The sequence below is a fragment of the Apodemus sylvaticus genome, chromosome 6, assembly GCF_947179515.1.
Source record: "Apodemus sylvaticus chromosome 6, mApoSyl1.1, whole genome shotgun sequence".
Lineage (NCBI taxonomy): Eukaryota > Metazoa > Chordata > Mammalia > Rodentia > Muridae > Apodemus > Apodemus sylvaticus.
In genome coordinates this window covers 2647074-2668540 of record NC_067477.1, presented here as the reverse complement: position 1 = coordinate 2668540, position 21467 = coordinate 2647074, and the positions used below count along the sequence as shown (strand labels likewise).

General features: G+C 41.8%; 1 protein-coding gene and 1 long non-coding RNA gene across 2 annotated transcripts in view; one reads left to right on the top strand and one right to left on the bottom strand.

Moving 5' to 3' along the window:
• The window catches only part of Rapgef5 (Rap guanine nucleotide exchange factor 5), a 241449-nt gene that overhangs the window by 6472 nt on the left and 213510 nt on the right, over positions 1-21467 (top strand). The window lies entirely within an intron of this gene.
• On the bottom strand, positions 16293-20161 carry LOC127686794 (uncharacterized). Its single transcript, XR_007978248.1, has 3 exons — positions 20071-20161; positions 16992-17131; positions 16293-16461 (listed from the first exon to the last, which is right to left on the bottom strand). It is a non-coding gene; the product is annotated as an uncharacterized LOC127686794 (long non-coding RNA).

Below are 21467 nucleotides of genomic sequence, written 5' to 3'. Positions count from 1 at the left end.
GAGAATGCTCAACAAATTGGTACAAAGCCAGACTAACTTTTCTTTCAATTTAGCACAAACAGGCTCTCCCTGACCTATTTGGGTATGGGCCAGGGAGAGTGGAGGAAACATTACGGGTGTGAGTGAATGGTAACTAATACTTGCCAGAATTAAAATAGCCATCAGAATGTTCTGAACAAAGAAGAAAAAATAATCGTCAGGCTTACCTACATAATAAAGGTCAACCTCATGCCTTGGCCAGCTTCTCTATCTGTTCATGGTATCCTGTAAGAAAGCCAAACCATTAGTGGAGGCTTGTAGGCAAGGCAAGTCAGAGCAGACAAGAAGAACATGTGGTGGACTTCCCTGAGGATCGTGACATCCTTGCATCTGCTTGCTGACAGACTGCTAGCTCAACCCCAGTATTTAAGACTCTGTTAACCATAGTTTCAGATAAAGTTCACCGTGGTCCCCATTATCCAAGGGACTCTAGTTCTAGGACCTCTCATAGGTACCAAATTGCTGATACTCATATCCCTTACATAAAATGGAACAGTGCTTGCACATAACCTACACACATAACTTTAAGTCATCTGGATTACTTATGAGATCCAATATGATGCTAATGCTACACCAGTAGTTCTTTTGTTGAATTTTAGAATCTCGTGACAAAGAAGAAAAAAAGTTTGTATGTATGGCCCCCCTCATTCCCCAATTATTTTTAATTTGTGGTTGGTGAATTTGCAGAGGCCAGCCCCATGGAAACAAAGGACCAGTTCTAACATTCTGTAGTAACAGATGGTCATAGTGGTTCACATCTACAATCCCAGTGCTTGAGATGCTAAACAGGAAGCCTGCAGAGGCTTCCCTAGGCTACATAGCACCAGGCTAGCTTGAGCTACTGTGGGACCCCATCTCAGAGACAGTAAGAACAAAACTCAACACTACCACAGTAAAATCCTCTATTGTTGTCATTCCTAAAAGTACTTTTTTGGGAAGGAAGGAAACTGTAGATTTGTTTCTTCTATTTTAATTTCATCACATTTTAGTACAAGAACACAATGGCAAATTAACACTTTGTTTACTTTCTTTCTGTGTTTTCAAGTTCCTCCATCTCCTACAACAGACTTTGGTTGTGGAAAAACAAAGGTGTTTGTAATGGTTTGGGTGAGAATGGCACCATCTGCTCATAGGTTTGAATTCTGCTTTCTATTTGGCGGAACCATTTGGGACGAAACAGTTGTGGCCTTGTTCTGAGGAGGTGTGTCACAGGGGGTGAGCTTTGAAGTTTCAGAAGATGTCGGCCATTCCTAGTGTGCTCTCTCTACCTCATGCATGTGGATCAAGATGTGAGCTCTCTTATCAGAAAATGTTTATAATTCCAATTTCAATCAACTTAGGAATACTTTTATGCCTACCATTATTATATCTAGATAAAATTTTCCATGATAATTTTCAATTCTAACATGTTTTTCTACATTTTTCTACAATTCAGAAATATTTTCCACGTAAATCTTCAATTCTATCATAAAATGTTTCTATCCCATATTTCAATTAATTTAACAATGTTTTACATGTCTACCACTTTACTCTTTAATTTTTCATGAAAATTGTCAATTTTAACGTGTTTATCTGAAATATTTTCCATGTAAATCTTTAATTTTATCATTAAGTGTTTTTACTTCCCTTTTCAATAAATTAAAACAAACAAACAAACAAACAAACAGACAAAAACAAACCAGATGTGAGCTCTCAGCTGTCCTGCCGTTGCTCTGCCATCATGAACTCTTAATCCTCTGGAACTGTAGGCCTTCAACCATGCTTTCTTTGGTATGTCACCTCGATCATGATGTTTTATCACTGTGATTGAAAAGGGACCAAGACAGTGTGGTAGCACCACTATCCTGTCTTCTTGTAGGAGATGTACCCCTGAATCCTGGAGCCTCTATCATCCTTGGTAAGATTTCTGAGTACAAATACAGTGTAGACAAAACACTAGGAACACTGGGGTTGAGTTTTCTGTTTTTTTTTTTTTTTTTTTCTTCCTTGGCTAGATGCTTATTCTAGGTAAATTACCTCTTATAAATGTCTTTATGAAACTATAGGCACAAAAATTTTTTACTTTTGTATTCAATGTCAAGTTGAATGTCTCTTTAAAAATGTGATACGCTAACATAAAGTGACTATTTTAGGTGGTGTCTAAGTCTTGGTAGCGTAACAAAATTTCACACTTGCCTTGTCTCTTAAATTGAGTTGGCAGTAATTGGTAACTTGTGTAGCTAAAAATAGATGGAAAGGCAGGAACTAAGTCACTGGTAAAGGCTTGAAATATTTGTGATTTAAAAAAATTTTTTTTATTCAATATTGAATAACAACCCTTACTATGAATACTGGTAATTCCATGGTGATATGAGATCTGGAAGCTTTTTGTAAGGATTTGAAAATTTAATCAGAGTCAATAACTTGGTTTTTCATGCATGTATGTGTGGCCAGTATTATGATAAATCATTCATAAATGGGGATACAAAGGCAAAGCTCACAAGTATGTTGTGGATTACAACCTCAATCCCCTTGAGGGGATTAGGCACGCTCACCTGTGTGTAAATATGGGCCAGAGAGGGTAAGAATTTTCCTGTAACTACCCAGTGAGGAAACAGCAGAGGTGACTGCACCTGTGACTGATTCCAAAGCAGCCTTTCTCCATTGTCACAGGGGAAGACTTAAAAATCATAACACCAGGCAAATTAGATAAGAGCTGCATGGAATACTTCAAGCCTTAGTAAAAGTGTCAGCCATTTTCTTCCCAGCCCTCAGTGGTGGCCCCAGGAGTGGGTGCTGATTTCCACAGATGGAATAGCCAGCCACTTCATCAGAATAGCTGCCACCTAGATGGTGACGTCTGGGAGTCACATTCCAGTAGCGCTCCTGTTCTTAGCTTTGTGCCACAGTATCCATGGGGAGATTTAGAAAGCAAGCTAGAGTCTCTTTCAGCCTATATGAGAAATGGGGAGAAGAAGGAAAGCAAATTTCTTATAACCTAGAATTTACATAATAACAACAAGCTTGAGACTTCAGAAACTTGAAGGTGTAGGCACATGTCTGTAGTCTCCAATTGCTGGTGAGGGGGGAAGCTGGGGAATGAATAGTGTGAATTCAGGAGCTGGGGCTGGAAGTGGTCTAGCCCATATGTCAAGACTCAGCTCTCTTTAAAATTAAAAAAGGCAGATGAAATTTCTATTAGGAGATTAGAAGTGTGGTCATAAAGTCACTGAACCACTTAAAATAAAAATAATTGAGGATGTATACATAAAATGGTTAAAGAAATTTATGTTTGCCATGTTCACTTTTTAATATCAGATGATTATCTAGTGAAAGTCTCTTTTAGGACAAGATGAATCCTAGGGATTCAGAAATCAAAAGAGCTTCTGGGGGAAGGTGGCTTGAGGCTGCAGAGGCAAGAGAATCAGGAGTTCAAGATCATCCTCAGCTACATAGAGAGCCTGGACTACATGAGATGCTGACTAAAAACTAAAAGCACAGTGGGGGAAATGCATCTTATTTCAAAGTCTTGGATACTCAGACCCTGGCTTGAAGGTCTTCCTAACTTTCAGACAGCAGTGCCATGGTTTATAATTGCATTATTTGTTATCTTTCCTTCCTCTAAACATTATTTGTATGCTATCATTCAGTTGTGAACAAATATTTTGGTAATTTTTTTTATCACATGCTAAAATGCTTTATCAGTTTGTTGACTAGAGATTGTTCGTGTCTGTAGCAAAAGCTTCAGGCGGGGACGACTGTAGATACTGTTATTTAACAAATCCTCATGTACCATCTCACAAAGTAGAGTTGTTTGAAGAAATTTAAGAACAGTAACTCAATTCTAGTAACAGTTTCCTGGGACAAAATGCCTTATTGCACAGAGAGAAGGTAAGTAAATTGCCTAAGATCACTCAGAAAGTATAGGAGTCAAAATTGCAGCAGGAAGTCTGGCTCCATGAGCCACAGACAGCCTACAAGGCTTTCTGTGCACTCGTCCTACACGATGCATTTCTTAGCTAATCTCTCTCACGTTTCTATTTTACCACTGTATCCTAGCATTAATATGACCATTTCAAGGAACACTGTTGCTGCCAGTCATTATTAAAGCTGCACCTTTATAAGGTCACAAAATAAAAAATTATAGCAAGGCATGTTTTCATTGAAAAAAACTGCATAGTTTGTAAAAATGTCAGTGTATCTTACAGCATTAAAATGGTACATGAAACTAAAAAATAAATCTGTATTTGTGTATATATGAAATATATAACATTAAGACTCCATTAACAATTCTTTTTAAAATGATTTATTTATTTTTGTTTTATGTGCATTGGTGTTCAGCCTGCATGTATGTCTGTGTGAGGGTGTCAGACCCCTCCCTGGGAGCTGGAGTTGCAGATCATATGGGTGCTGAGAATTGAACCTGGGTCTTCTGGAAGAGTAGCCAGTGCTCTTAACTGCTGAGCCATCTCTCAAGCTCCACAATTAACAATTTTTATGAGCACTGAATGCTGATATTGCTTAGATAATGATTTAAATCTCAAGAGGGAATAAACTGAAAAATTTCTTATAACAGCTAACAATAATTTATGTTAAAAGTAAAGAAATAAAATTCTAATAAGGGGAAATTAAAAAGTATTTAGTTGGGTGTGGAGCTGTAAGTCTTTAATCCCAGTGCTCAGGAGGTAGAGGCAGGAGGATCTCCGTGAGTCCAGGACAACCAGTGCTGTTACACAGAAACCCTGTCTCAAAACAAAACAAAAAGAAAAATATGTGTGTATACATGTTTTTGTGTGAATAATATAAAGCTGAAATATTATTGGCTTCCTCACAGCTTATTTTATTGTTTTTTTTTTAAAGAAATTAAGTATAATTTAAAAGTTAATGTCTCTCTTCCAGGCTTCCTAAACCTCATTCCTTTGACAGGAGATTTAGACTTGTCCTTGTGTCCGTCCCTGTAATTTGTGTAGTCAAGTCTACAGGTCTTTCAGGAGGTGACTTGGGATCCTTCCTGTGTTTATCTGTTCTGTTCACGGAATGCTGGCTCCTTGCTTCTCACATTTGTGCTTTTCATTGTGCTCTGTCTATATTGTCTGTAGAGAAAACAAGATTTAGGATCTCCAGTGAGCACATCAGGTTTTAATAAAAGGAAAAGTCCTGAGAGCAGGGCTTTTCCATGGTAGGACTTTTCTTCCTGTACTCTTCCCTAACTAGTTTGGCAACTTAAACGCCAGCCCCATGGGTCGTTTTGTTCGGTTGAGCGCGACCTTGTCAAATCATTTACCTGAAGCTGTTATGAGGTGTAGGGCAAACACTTGTGGTTGCCCAATACATATGGCTTCCGTGCTGATTGTAAATTTGTTTTTCTCTTGTGTTGCTATTGGAGGAAGTGGATGGCTTATCACTTCCAGATATTTACACTAATGAACAAATATTGCAAGTAGTTTGCACATCAGACTGTGCTGTGGACTCATGTGTAGGTATGGGATTTCGTTCACAAATTTACATTAAAGAAGCTGTGTGTGACGAAGACAAAATACAAATTGTCTATGGTACAGCAGAGAACATAGTTTCTACAAATTTGTCACTTAGTGTCTGAGTGACCTAGATTAAGTCAAATGACTTGAGTTTCTGTTTTTAGAGACATACCTATGTTCTGTAAGGTAGTGAATGATAGGGAAATAGGGATTTTTTTTTTCTCCTTTTCTGATTGAAGTTGGAATAGCAGTCTTTGTACAAGAAGATGCCAACTCCACCTTTGGGCGCATTTCAGACAAATAGAAAAAGGAGTGTTTAGTACTCACCTCATCTGTCAAGGAAGGCAGGAAGATAGACACTGGAGAAGGACCACCTGAAAATGAAAGGGTCAAGTCGCTGACTTAGGGTTTATACCATGATATAGACCACAAGCAAAAGCAACTCTCAAAGTCATGTTCCATCACTGAAGGAAGTCGGTGCAGAGACTCCTGTAGGGCAGGAACCTGGAGATAGGAGCTGAAGTAGAAACCATAGAGGAGTGCAGCTTTCTGGCTTGTTCCTTGTGGCTTACTCAGCCTGCTCTCTTATAGACCCCAGGACCACAGGGATAGCACCACCCACAGTGAGTTGGCCCCTCTTACAGCAATCATTAAGAGAATCGAGAAAATGGCCTATAGACTTGCCCACAGGGCAATTTCATGGAGGCATTTTCACTATTAATATTTCCTTTTCACAGATATGTCTAGGTTTGTGTCAAAAACCAACTAGCACAGTCAACCCCTTGTTAACCTGATATATTAAACACATCAGTTATCAAACTGTTACCTTTCCTTTACTGTTCATCCACAGGATTGCATATTAATATCATAACATAACTTTTGAAGTATACAGCATAAAATTTTCAATACTTAAAAGTTCAGTTTTTTAAAAAAGTCTAACATTTCTATAAAAGTTTAGACTCTAAAATATCAAAAATCTGTTAACCATGGGCTTTTATAAAATTAAATATGTTTAGTATTTCTTTTTTCCAAGAGGGAATAACCAGGGAATAGTCATGATTGAATCAAAGCAAAACCCAAATCTCAACAGTATTAGGCTCAGTGTAAGACTTCTATGACCAACTCACAAATCTCTGAGCTCCAAAGAGCTTTGACAACTCCATGTCTGGCCATGCCAACCACGGCACATACAGCTTGTTCCACAGACTTAGGTCAGTTCAATTCCATAACTGTTGCTGCCCTTAGTGGTGCCCTTGATTCCCAGGATACTGGCATCTCCAAAAAGTTAGGTCTCTGCTGCAAATGGACTTCACTGTTACCAATAGCCTCTTCAGAGCTCTCTTCAGGGATTCTGACCCTGCTACATGGTGCAAAACCTCAAGTTTTCTCTATGACCTCTTTAATTCAGGGGCTGGTTAGGGTTTCTATTGCCTTGATAAAATATCATGACTAAAAATACTTGGGGAGGAAAGGATTTATTTCACCTTACATTTCAAGTCCATCATGGGAACTCAAGCAGGACAGGAATCTGAGGGCCAGGACTGAAGCACAAGCCATGGAGGAGTGCTGCTTATAAGCTTGGTGCTCATGGCTTACTCAGACTGCTTTCTTATGCAGCCAAGGACCATCTGCCCAGTGATGGCACCACCCAAGGGCTGGGCCCTTCCACTTCAATTGCTAATTAAGATGATGCCCTACAAACTTGGAGGTAGTTCCTTAATTAAGAGTCCCTCTTCCCAGATATGTCTAGGTTTCTGACAAAAACCAACCAGTAAAATGAAGGAACATAAATCTTTTTCTAGAAGATTGCTCCTTTGGTTACATAACCTATGGAACTGTAGGAGAGATGTCAGAAGAGGACTTGGTGGTGGTCCTTTTCTTTGTTTGATAGGGTCTTACAGGTGACCTTTTCCTCTTCTTTAGTGTGTTTATGTGTGTGAGTGTACATATGACATGTACACACACATGAGAATTGGTATACATGCCTAGATGTCCTGTTCTTTCACTCTCTCCCATATTTCCTCGAGACAGGGTCTTTGACTGAACTGGTAGCTATGGTCCCAGTGTCCCCACCCTCTACAGCTCTGATATTATCCATAGATATGGACATGCCAGTTTTTTTTATCTGAACACTGGGAATTTGAATTCAGGTCCTAATGCTTGCACAGCAAGTGCAGTTACCTGCTGATACAGTCTTCCCAGATTCAGCAGTCTCTTCTTTTGGGGAAGACATTTTTCTTAGCCTCAACTCAGCATCAATGTTTCCTTTCATCTGTCTTGGCAAATTTAGCACATTTCAGGCAGCACATGGTAAAACTTTTATAATCCCCTTTATTCTTGTCACATAACCCATTAATGAAAAAGCCACCTAAACATATTCCAGTCTACCTTAATATCTCAACCATCCTGCCTCTGCCTCCTGGGTGCTGGATCACAGACTTGTACCACAACACTTGCCTTACCTTACTGTCATAAATCAAATGAAACCTTCGAAAGCAGCCAGCATGTTCTGTCTGTCAATGTTCGGGACTCACTCTGCTGTTTTCTGTAAAGTACTTTCCATTTACATGTGTTAGTTTCCTTGTAGCTCTGCGATCAGGGATTCCTTCTGCAGATGCTGCAGTGGGTTTCTGAACTGCCCAGTGTGTGTCAGCATCCATGATCAGAGCTGGTGCCCGCTGGTTCTGTGTAGTAGCCAAAGAGTGTGAGCTGCTGCTTCTGTGGTTGCTGTTAGCACCATCACTGTCCAAAATTACAGGACTTAGGGAGACTGTGGTTAGTGCCTTTGGAAAACTGAAAGGGTTCTTAATGGTTATGGTGGTGAAAATCTTGTAGGAAAGTTGAGGTTTGATTCAACAGATGGTGGATGGGACCCTATGTGCCTTTTGGCAAGTTCCAGGTGATCCCAGGTACATACTCAGGTGCTCTGTTGGGTGCTTCATTCTGATAGATCAGATGGTTGATTGGGAAGCTCTGAGGAAATCAGTCAAGGAACTTAAAGCTTTTCTGAGAGCATTATCTGAGGGCTAGAACCTGCCCAGAATGTGGCTAGCGTTATCCAGTAGATGGGGGTAGGGGGCTGCACTGCATGGAGGGGGTGAGAGGATGTGACTGGGGGGATGGGAATGGAAGGTGGAGAGGGGTTTGGGAGGGGGAGATGGAATGAAAGTAGAAGAAAGAGGCAGTTGTCAGCATAAACATTCTGTTTCTGCCAAGTGAGCCACCCTACTCCATCATGGCTTCCTTCTCCCCACAAAGGCAGAGGGCTCTGCTCTGTGGCCTTGAGCTTCAATGAGTCTTTCCTCCAAGATGTTATTCAGGTATTTTGTCACAGTGACATCAGCAATGACAACAACTGAGCTGGTCTCAAAGGCCTCAAAAATCTGCTAACCTCTATCAGCATGTGGCTGAGGCCAGGAGCCCATTGGCTTTCTGTTTATGACTACTACTGAATTAACAGAACCAAAACACCACTGCCTTGCTTCTGACCTTGCGCTAGGTTCCATCAGTGAGGGATCTGTAAGGGAAGGGTCAGGGTATCTCTTCCTCCAAATCCTTCTTACACGGAGCCATAGAGACTGACCATCTGTGGCAGCAGCATGTCTGGGATGCCCCCCCTCCCCAAACACTGAAAATCATTTTAATATATGTGAGGGCTGTGTTTTTCAGGGTCCTAGTGAGCTCAGTCATGATCTGGGCAGTATCTGAGCCAGGCTGGAATGCATTTGGTGGGCTTCATTTTGAGAGGAGTTACAGCTTCTTCATGAGCCTGTGTCATTGGGAAGTATGACAGTGAGAAGGTGTGGCCGGAGCAGGAAGAAGCACATGGACACAGAGGGCATTGGCTAGAGAAAGGTGTGGAAGATATAGAGGAGAGTGAAGAGAGCACTCATTCTTTGAATCAGCCACTCAGGCTCTCCCATGAAGGATTGTGAAAAAGACCCTTACAGTGCTGGAGTATGAACCACTTACCATCCTTCTATCATGCCTGTGTGTGACCTCATGTGGCTGGGGCCCAGGATGAGTGGCATCGACTGAGGAGGGATATCTGTGCAGCCTCTTCGCTACTGCTTCTTTCCCAGACACCTCAGCCCTTTCGGCCTGTGCACAGGAGCTCTGAACCCTTTATGTGGGGCTTTGATCTTGCAGAATTTTGTCACTGTGTATTGAACATGTTCTGAAATGCCTGCCAAAACTACATTTGCAAGGTAACAAGCAGTTGAATGGAATAATTACACCTTTGGTTCCTTTGCCCGTGGGTTCCAGGGGTGGGTGTGTTGATGAGCTGAAAAAATATTTTCAGGGTTCTGGCTTTCTGCCAAATCATCTTCTTCACTAGCCTCACCACAAGACAGGACCACAATTACCAATTCTGTGTGTTTATCAGTTCTTTTATATTGAAAGCTCATGTCAGGTTGAGGCTAATTCTTAGTTTTTATAACTAATATTTAAAAAGTAAAGGCTGATACCAACATCTGGATAGCTTGCCCTGGTAAATGAAATATTCAAAGACAAAATAAGGCCTCATTTTTTTCCTCAAATTTCTATTACTATATTTGAGACAGGGTCTTAGTATGTAGCCCAGGCCATGATCCTTCTCTTCTTGGCCACTAGTGCTCAAATTATAGTATAGGTGCATACCACTAGGTTCAGCTTCTGTTGCTACATGTTTTTGTTTGTTTTGTTTTACTTTGCATTTTTGAGAACAGCTCTTAAGTAGCCCAGGTTGGCCCAAAACTCACTCTGTACTTGAGACTGGCCTTGAAGCTTGACAGTTCTGTTTCCATTTTCCAAGTGCCTGAATTACAGGCAAGCACTACTATACCTGGGTTATCTCTGCAATATCTAAAACAAAAGACTATGAAGGCTATCAACTTTGGCACATTTTTCTATCTCTTTATGAATTTCTGTGCATTTATTTGTAAAAACTGTATGTGAGGGAGACTGGTGTAGGACTTCATACAATCAAGGCAGATCATGCTAGATCACCTCATGCTGTTCAGTGTGTCTAGCTTGAAACACATAGTCCTTGTCATTTGCCTGTTTCTCTTTTTTTCTTGTCATTTCTGTAGTAGAGCTTGGTTGCTGACTGCCCAGAGAAGAAAAGCCATTGGTAGTACTGAAGAGAGGGGCTCAGGTTTGCCAGGAAGGGGGTGGAGGTTTTTTTTTGTTTTTTTGTTTTTTGTTTTTTTGTTTTTTTTTAGATCAAGTCTTCTAAGAAGTGGTCATGTCTGCCAGAGAAGAGAGCCTGTAGGCAAGAGGAGACAGGCTCCCATGCAAATGGTAGGGGTGGAAGAGCCCATGTTCTGCTCACTATGGTTGAAGACTTTGGGTGGGTGGGTAGGTGGAAAGATGTATTAGACTTCTCTAGAGTCACAGAACTTGATGGAATATCTCCATATGTTAAGAGAAATTATTGGAAAGACTTTCAACCTGCAGTCTAACTAACCCAACATTGGGCAGCTGTGAATGGGATGTCTAAGAATCTAGTAGTTGCTCGGTCCCACATAGTTAGGTGTTTCAGCTGGTTGTCCATGTAAGCTGGAATCCTGAAGAAGTAGGCTCCAACAAGTAAGTACAAGCAAGCGAAGAACAAACACTTCCTTTTTCCGTTGTCTTTATGTAGGCCTCCAGCAGAAGGTGTGGCCCAGAGTAAAGATATGTACCACCACATCTGGGATTTGGAACTTGCTCTATTCCACGCTGGCCTTGAACTCAGAGATCTGCTTGCCTCTTTCTCCTGGGAGTAAAGGCTTATACCACCTTACCTGGGCCTAAGCTTTTCATGGCCAGTATGCCTTAAGGTCTAGATTACAGATGTGGCTTCCATTCTGGATTGTAGCTCAATCCAGACGTAGTCAACAACCTGGAATAGGCATCAGAGTAGGCCTTGTCTTTCCAGTTTCCTCCCCTGGATAGAGATGGTACTTGCTAATCTGCATGTTTGCTTCTCTAGCTTCGAGTGAGAATCCCACCCATCCCCAGGCTAGGAAAGAGGTCCTTTTGGTGGAGATCAGGATAGCTTTTTGTTCTCAAATCACCCTCCTTAGGATGTCCTGAGGAACCTGTCATTAGTTTTACTCTGGTAGTAGAAGATTTCTGTTGGATGAGCTGCCCCGTTCCCAGGTTGGTTCCTTGGCTTTGTCAGCCCTGTTTGCCTGTCTTCCTCTCTCTAGCTTGCTGGTGGGCTATTGTCCTGGTACCTCTTCTGAATCAGGCCCCTACAGTCTCTCCTCATTGTTTCCTCACACAGTGCTCCTATTTCTTCAGACTCTTTTGTCTTGAGTGGGGATTCTGGATGCCCTCTTCAGAAATTGGGATGATGGCCATGTTCAGGCTATCAGAATAGCCCCCACTCTATCCAGTCTCCCTTTAAATTGTCTTAGGTTACTTTCATCCTTAAACTTAGACAGCGTCCTCAAAAGGAAGGGAGGGGACTGTTAAGTGGCTTGAAGGACAACTGTCTCTGCTAGACAGCGGATGTCTTGGCTGTTCATTCAATGTTACACTCTCAGCCTTCTGGTTTTATATAAAGACTTTTGTCCTAGATACCAGACATAAACAAGAAAGCATTACTCTAGTGAGAAGTAAAGCTATAAAATTCAAAACCAGTTTTGTTTCTTAATCACTGTAATAAACATGGAAGCTTCTGTCTAAGCAATTAGCTCTGGGAGTAAAAGCCAAACATAAGACAGTGCAAAGCAAGCTGATGGTTTTGTTCATTGTTTCTTTCAATCCAGGTTGGATGTCCTATGGTCTGGTACCTGTTCCTTGTCCCACTGCCATCCAATCCAGTCACACCCTTTGGCCTCTTCCGTATCTTTTCTTTTTCTTCCTAAGATTCATGTTAGACTCCGAACATGTTGCTGTGTCCATCTGGGTAGAAAAGGTTTTGCTGTCACAAGAAAACATCATCAAACTTAATAAAACTTGCTTGCTTCTCACAGAACACTTTGCCTTTGCATTCTCTTGAGGGCAGTTGCCCACCATGTACCAGCCTTGGCTTCTATCCTAAGACATTATCCTCCACAGAGACTTAAATGTCAAAAGCAATAGAGCCTTGCACATGACTCTTACTTTGGTCTCTACCTGAAGTAACTGGTTGATATTTCATTAGCAAGAGCAACTTTCATGGTGTTATTCATTGAGGACACTGGGAGTGTCATCCTTTCAGAGACTTTGAAGCAGAAGAAAAGCAAAATATTGGTATTATCTCTCTCACTTGGAGCTGAAAATACAGAAATGAGTAAGGCGTAAATCCGGTCCTCCGTGGCTCAAAGCCCTGAGGGGAGAAATGTTGATAATTCTACATCAGTTTTGCAAAATGGTGCACATTGCACAATACATTATAATCATCCTAATGAGAAGATAGAGTACCTTGAAAGCTTGGGAGCCTACCTCTTTGTAATCTGTGACTGCAGTAAAACTGTAGTGTGGAGGAGAGATGAGAAAGGGCTCGGTCTATTACAGAGAGGGTCTAGGTCTGTGTCACTGGTGAGGGTGGGGTGTGACCTGTTTATACACATCTAACACCTAAAACAGGAACTTGTGATCATCTCCAAGAAATGGGCTTACTTGTTCTTTGAGACCTGGAGACACAGAAGCAGCCTGCCAGCCTTAGAACCTATCTACCAGCGCATGAAGTGTACACGCACTATTGTTTTGATGAAGCCTTGCTAAAAATACTTTCCTGAGCAATTACGCTACTGACAGTTCTTTGATCTGAAAAATTAGACTTGCTGTTGCACTAAGAAGAGAACAAAGCCACTTGTAAAATAGCAATCAAAGTTATTAGGCAACACAGGTTACAGAGACAGCTTTCTGGCTTGCCCACTGTCTGACTTTACACTGGGACAGAGTTGAGTGCATGTTAACTTTTTGGGGGAAATATACTTTATAAACAATGGAGATTGCATCTTCCTTGAGTCAAACACAGCCACACTCTTGTCCTCTTGCACTGCTGTAGTTCTGCTGGCCTTCTTGTCAATCAATCATGCTAGGCATATTCCCACTCCAGGGCCTTTGTTCTGTAGCTTCTAGTCCCTACCTTTCTTACTTCACTAGCTATGGGTTGCCCAAATGCCGTTCTTCAATGGCAAATGCCAGTCTTCTTGGACACCCTGTTTAAGATTGCCTTCTCAATCTTGCCACATCTGATGCCTATCTGAAGCCTATGGCACCTTCAAGCGTAAGTAACGAAGGCTTAGGTTCCTTTTTCCTTCAGTCTTAGTTGTCTTCCACCAACTCATATAACTTCACTCTGCACCATCAGAATAAAGCTGCTCTTCACAACGCAGTAGCTTTTGTGACGGAGTAAATTTAGTTTTATAAAAGGCTTGTAGCATGTTCCTATGGTGCTTCATATGAGCACTCAGGAACCACCGTGTACGTCGTAAGCCCCCATAGCCCAGCACATGTGACACTGCAGTCACTGCAAGTATACAAAAACATTTGTCTAGAAAACAAACCTGACTAAGTGGTGCTCATAATGGAGACGGGAGAGGTAGAAGGCTAGGCAGCCACTTGGGCTCAGTCCTGGTCATAGGGCTGAGCCTGTTCCAAGGGGAGTAGAGCAATTGAAATTTAGTAAGAAAAGGAGCTAGGACTCAGCAGTTGGCTCTCTGTTTCTGTCAGCTTCTGAGAATCCCTCTTGAGAGGAATATAACTCAGAAATATTCCAACATTCTAGGAGGCTATGGAAACTAGGAAATCAATTGCTTGGTTCTTGAAGTTTCTCCTCTTATAGAAAGACAAACAAACCTTTAAAATGGCTTATAAGTGACAACTGTTTTGTATTTTTGACTCAAATGATTAAGTAGACACCAATCTGTGGACGATCTGTGGCTCCATGCACATGGAAATGGGTTCCCTTCTTGTCCTTACACTGCACCTGTACTAGGGCTAGCCTTCTCTTCCTGGCTTGATAAGTCCAGTGCCACCAGCTTCCAGAGTTGGTCTTGGATCAGGAGAAGAGATAAAGATCGGGGCGGGGCTTGTGAAAGGAGGCGGGGTTTGTAGAGAGAGGCGGGGTTTGGCTAGAGAGGCGTGGCTTGGGAAGAGAGGCAGCCAGCTGCACAGAAAGGAGGAGTCACTCTGAAAGGGAACTTCATCCACCCTCACTTTCCACTTCCTAGATTTCTGTGTGTTGTGGCATGCAGATCTTTTCTTGCTTTTCACTAGTGCCTCTGATGGAACACTTTGAGGCTGACCCGACTCCCCCATCGTCTTGAATCGACAAGAACAATCAATTTCACTCTTTCAACACCAACACTTCTGTCCCCACCAACTCTCCTTCCCTGCGTTTTTAGTCTGTTCCTGGAGCCTGGTGAATTGGAGACTTTTCTCTGTGCATACTCTCTTCTTTATAATCAGATCTAGTGTGAGAGAGTTAAAAGAAGTCTTGATTTCAAACATGAGAAACTGAAAATCTTGGAAGGATGTCGTGATGTGTGCGGGCTAGCTTCAGAGTGATTGGAATGCTGTCAACAGGGTTCAGAGGAGGTAGGAACCAAGTCATTTTCTAGAGAAAAAGATGGATATGGAAATGCCCAGCACAAACAGTAGAACCAGCCAGCACTAACCAGGTCAGTGACTATGAACTGTGCTTAACTGCTCTGTGCTTCCAAAGACAGCATTGAGTAACAAGTGAGTGCTAGTGCTTGTAGAAAGTGTTAGAACAGTGATTGGTAAAGAACAGTGATTGGTAGGTCAGAGTGTTGTCAGCACACATTGCTTAGTGAGCTTGTGTGCGTACAGCTGGCCCTTGGTTTAGGATGGCTCAACTTAAAGATCATGTGAAAATGAAACCACATTGAGCAGAGGGCAAAGTTCACATTGTGATTGTGGATCTTTTCCTGGGCTAGCAATGCAGTGTTGAAACTTTCTCACTGCAGGGTACCAGCGCCACAGCACTCAGTTATCTACATGATCAGTCAGGGAATCAGCCCACACCTCAGCATACTGTGTGGCTAATCTAGGATGACCAGAAGGTTAGGCACATTGAATGCACCTTAGACATAGGATATTTTCACTGGGATGGAGGTCCATGGTGAGGAGCCCTGTATCATGAACATTGCTAGTGCTGCAGAATGCATGCCAAATGGTGCCTTGCTGCAGGAATACCCACCTCTCCTTTTGACTGTCTGCCTTTTCCCGAATGGCTCCTTGGATCTTTGCTCAAGCATTTTGGTTGAGTTCTTCATGATCTCTAGAGTTGGGCTCTAATTTTCTTCCATTACTATATCAGTTAGTTTTCTATTGCTGCGATAATACAACAATCAAAAGCAGTTTGGGGAAGAAAAGTTTTATTTTGCTTACAGTGTATAGCCCATCATGGAGGGAAGCCAGGTAAAGTGTTTGAGGCAGGAACCAGGAGGCAGGGACTTCTGAAGCATTAGCCCCAGAGGAGTGCTGCTTACTGCATTGCTCGCCATGGCTTGTTTAGCCACCCTTCTTGTAAAGCTCAGGACCACCTGCCTGGGGATATTTTGCCAGCCATGGCCTGAGACCTTCCATGTCAACCAATCGTCAAGAAAATGCTCCGCAGACTTGCCCACGAAACTGTTGGATAGAGGCAGTTCTTCATGAGGTTCCCTTTTCTAAGTGACTAGTTTGTGTGAAGTTGACAAAAACTACTACCTTAACAGCCACCATGGAAACTCTTATAAGTCAATCATCCTGTCTGTAAGAAGGTGTTTAGAACTTTTTGTCACCTACAGCATTAATGTTTAGAAATGAAAAAAGGACAGGCAGACTTTGCCTCATATTTCATTTTTATTTTTCAGTTTGGTTCAAAGGATTTCACACCAACCCATTCTTTGGTCTTGCAGTGCTGGGGCTTGAGCCCTTCCTTGGTTTTGCACATGCTGGTCAATGCTCTACCACTGAGCTGCTTTTCAAACCTCTCTCCATTCCTTTGTTGAACAGTCTCCCCTTTCGGGTAAGGCTGTTAGGAGTGCTAGGTGCTCTGGAAAATCCAAAATACATTCGGTGAGTCTCCACCTGTGCATTGACAAAGCTGTCGTGGGTCCTAAGGTTGCCTGGTCATTTGATCTCTTTCTACTCTTCTCTCTTGCCTTTCTTCCCCTCCATCTCTCCTCTCCTCTTGCCCCCTCCTCACCTCCCTCCTTTCCAGACATAGTGCTACATATAATATATAGGCGGTTGTGACGCAGGGCAGTCTGGTGTTAGCTCCAAGTTTCTTAAATATTTATCTATTGAGTCTCTTAAATATTCAAAGAGGCTTCAAGAGGTGGAAGCTTTCTTCACTGACAGCTTAATGTGAGAACTGTAGAATTATTATAATCAAATGTTAACACTTGATGTGTTTATTTCTCTTGTAGAATGTAGTGGGCTGGGTTGCCTAGCATACATGACAGGAAGATGAACATCATTTGTTTCAGCTATATACTTGTATGCCTGTAAGCGAATGATTGTGTGGCCCTGGTGATCGTATAAAACATACTTCTTACCGACAACCACAGCATCTCTGCTCACCTGTGGCAACTTGCTCTCGCAGGCACAGAAAAGCTTGAGAAATCCAGCGTGGGGTGGCTAGAGGTCTGAGGTGTCGCCTGCTGGCTAATAGGACTGTGATATGTCAGAATTGCTTGTCATCAGCAGGACTCAAGAGAGGGCTGTGTGAAAAGAATTGCCTTCTATGAGTCATGGAATTAATTTATCACTGGAAACACTTTCAAAATCAAGTTTCCTCATGGACGGCAAATCTTGTCAGTAATAAGAGGGAATGGAGGTTGAAGTTGGACTACCACTGAACCTTTATTTCAGAAACATGGGTGAGGGTGGAAAGAGGGAAGGGCTGTTCTCTGAAATTGGAAACAGTCCTCATTTTCACCTTTATCTGTGCGTGTTTGCGTATGCTGAGCACTTTTTTGCTGATTTTGGTACACATAAGATGGATGTTGGTATTTACATAACTCAGGGAATTCCCTGAGCTTCATTTGCCTGTGAGTCCATTTCTAGAATTGCCAATGAAACCTACCCTTAATGAAGAGGAGGCTTTGACTGGCATGGTACAGAACATAATAACCCACAGGCAGCTGGTGACACCCTGAAGGCAGCCTTCAGCCTGGGGGTGAGCCATGCGTTGAACTATGGGTAATTTTGGAGATTATCATTTTCATGCAGGTTAGGGATTTCAGGATCAATCAAATGTAGTTCTTCAATGATTCAGTTTTTAATTAGTGTAGAGTGCATGCAGTAGTGTGTGTTACCAACATAAAACCATTTTCAGTGTATAATTCTGTAGCATGAAACATAGTTATCTTGCTACACAATCTATCTCTAGCATCATCTATGACTTTAAAGCCAACTGGGAATAAAGCCTTATTATCCGCATGCTTAGAATTTTAACAATACTTTACTGTTCTAAGATTTTCCATTACTTTCAACAAGTTTTTTCTAACTCATGACTTTTGCAATACAATATTGACATAAGGAGGAACTCATTGGTCACCTGCTCACTTCTAGCCCCTTTCCAAGTATACTTTCTTACTTCTTGAAAGTTCTTGATCAGCCCAGTACTTCCTATAGCTATTTTTATTTTGAGGAACACACATAGTATCAAACTGAAGAAGATATAGAAACAAAACTTCTACACGTCTTAGATGCTGCTGAGCTGTATATCTTTTAAGAAAAGAAAAAAAATTTAAACTATTCAGCTTTATTTTCTATCCATGAGTTCTGAAACAATTTCCAGTCTAAAACTTCTTTAGTAGCGGGAGGGTTGGCTCAGAGGTCAAGAGCACTTGCTTTTACAGAGGACGCAGGTTTGATTCCCAGCATCCATATGATGGCTTAAAACTGTAATTCTAGTCCGAGAAAATCTAGTGCCTCATCGGGCAGCAGCCACTTAAGTGGTATACCAGCATGCATGTAGGCAAAGTGCCATACACATCAACATACATACATACATACATACATACACACACACATATATACATACATTTTTTTAAGAACAGTGGCAGGCTTGTATGGAGAAGCTGTCAGTGGTGTGCATATTTCAAGGCTGTTTGCAAGCACTTTCCCTGCCATGGGCCGCCCACTGTGTCCCTTTTTCTACACTGAGACCAGGACACTGTATCAAACTGGAGAGTTGATATTTACGACTCAGAAAGGGATGTGATGGACAGCAAAGGACTATGAGTCAAGGAAGAAACTTAAGATCTTATGTATGGTTCAAAACAATCAAATTTATGTAAGCTTTGTTCACCAATCCAGCTCTACAAAGGCAATAGAAGGAAAACTTCAGTCTGAGGAGAATATGAACTATACTGAAAAGGAGACAATAAATAAATAACTCAATAGTAATGGCCTTATTTCTCTAGTAAAGAGATTGTATTAGAAAGCAGGATCCTTTCTGCTATGTAAGAAATACAAGTCACCATTGAGGACAGATATTGGCTTACAGTAAATGGATGGAAAAGATCAGGGCCTTGCCCAGCACTCATCAGAGAGTGGGTGGCGATTAACATAGAGACCCAGAACTTGACAGTGTGTAGAGAATGAGAAGCTTTGGGACCCTCAGCCCTAAATGAGATGTCTATCAAATCCTTCCTCTCAGGGCTCATACAGAAAGACTATAAGAGTCAGAGGTGGAGGATAACTCCAAAGAAACAGAATCTTCCACACACAACAGGCTGATGTGCACAGTAATGTTCAGAGACTGTGGCAGTAATGCACGAGACCCACCCAAGTTTAAACCAGACAATATCCCAACACTGAGAAAGGGAGCATAGACACAAGGTCTTACCCCTTACCCAGAAGTTACTTGCATATGATAACTACTGAGAAAGGGAGAATCAGTTTTCTCTGAGGTGACACTATATATCAGTCACACCCCAGAATGGGCCCCATGCCCAGGAGCAGCTGGTCGCATGGAACAGATACTATGTAGTTGGTCAGCATGGAATAGACCCTATGCTTTTCACTCTACTTTGCTATTTTATTCTTTTTGTATTCTTATTGTATTCTTTTGTCTGTGTGTTTGAGTTTTTTTTTTTCCTTAAAAAGAGAAAGGGAAAGGAGAAATTAAAGTTGTATAGAAGGGAGGTGTGAAGGATCTGGGGAAGGGAAAGAGTTCGATTAAAATATATATTGTATAAGCATTTTTGAAGGGCCTGGAGAGTGGCTCAGTGGTTAAGAACACTTATTCTTATGGTGGACCCAGGTTTGATTCCTAGCAACTACATGTGGCTCACGATCATCTGTAATTCCAGTTCTAGGGGATCTGATAACCTGTCTGTGGGCACTAGGCACACATGTGGTAGAGAGTAAGTAGTGAATGGAGCACTTAGGGCTTGGATGTTTAGATTCCACTGGAAAAGACCCTGATATTGTGCCATTGCATTACCTGTAACATGTAGCTGCCTTTCGTGCCTCTCTCATAAATGTCCATTTTGGAGCTGAGACAGAACTTTATTGTGTACCAATGAAAACATATTTACACATTAGGAATGTAAAAAGCCAATCATTAATACTGAGCTTTGCAGTGTTTACTTCCCGAGTTGTTTTACTGCCAGAGAGCAGTGACAGGAAAGAGTAGCTGGGCACCTACCTCAGCAGATTGTCCCCTGAGCAGACATTCTGGGCATGGCAGTTATTAGAACAGGAACTTTGGCAGAACCCAGTTTGTGTCTTCACTCATGACCAGCCACTTGGAAAAGGGAAGGTTGCCTTATGTCTTCCTGAACTGTGGTTTGAGCGTCTACCAGTTTCCTCCTGTCTCTTTCCTCTCTTGGCTGGCTTCTTCTACTGTTGTCTGTCAGCTGTGCTTAAGTCCTCTTAGGGCAGGCATGGTCACTGACCACACAGTAGGGAGGACAGTGAATAAACGCAACTTCCCAGAAGTGTCTTCTGCCTTGTCTTACTATTCTTCTCCCCTCTGTGAATATATCAGAGTCCTTACGTTTGGATTTCTTTCTGACTAGAGACATGTTGTTTTTGTACTATCCTTTCTATATAAAAAGTACTTTTAATTTATGAACATTCCTTCATAGGACTAGAGAATGGTAAGAGTGGAAATTTTATCCTTTTTAGAAGTATATAATTTTTTAAATGTAGGTGCCTGCATGGGTACACAATGAGTGTGGATGCCAGTGGAGGACAGAGAGCACTGGATACCCTGGAACTGGAGTTACATGCCACCCTGTGTGAGCTGCCCTATGTGGGTGCTGAAAATGAACTCAGGTCTTCTGCAAGAGAAATGGGTGTTCTCAGTGCCTTAACCACCTCTCTAGCCTCTAAAGTATTTGTCTTATTTTTTACATTTTTCTTCTTGAATAATTTCTTTAATAAAGGAAATTTGGAAGTTAGAAAGAAACAAAAATCTACCATATAGTCTGTCACAAAAATTCCATTAGCATTTTGCCATGTTCCCTTCTACCTTTATTTTCTACCAAGGTCATTGTTGCCCAAGCCGGTCTCAGGACTCCTAAGCTCAGGGGATCCCACCCTGCTCCATGAACAGTTGAGCTACATTACACATTCCTTCCAGTTTCACAAATGTTCCTGTGCATTCAAGGTCTTTAAAATATTTGTAATGGCTACATGGAATTTTCTCATGCACTGGATTAGGCAGGAAGGGAGGAGGAGCTGGAAGAGAGCGAGTGCTTTGGAGTCACCAGGAGTCAGCATCATTTATCAAAGGGCTCTCTCCCTGTGTATTTTGCACATTGTACTGGCTGATTCTCCATCCTCTGCTACTGGGGCTGTAGGGTACTTTGTTAACTTTAGAACTTCTGTCATTGATAACATGTCTGAGGGAGGCCTCCTTTGAAAAGTGTGGATTGCGCTAGTTGACCTGAATAGAGTCGGAGAAGAAATGAAGCTTGTTTCCTAATTTAACCCAAATAGAAAGGCGCACAGCTGCAGATGCTCAGAGGGTAGTGTCCTTGCAAATGAAAGCCTAGAGCTCTGAAAACAGCCCTTTATGAAGTGCCTCTTACTGCAGTT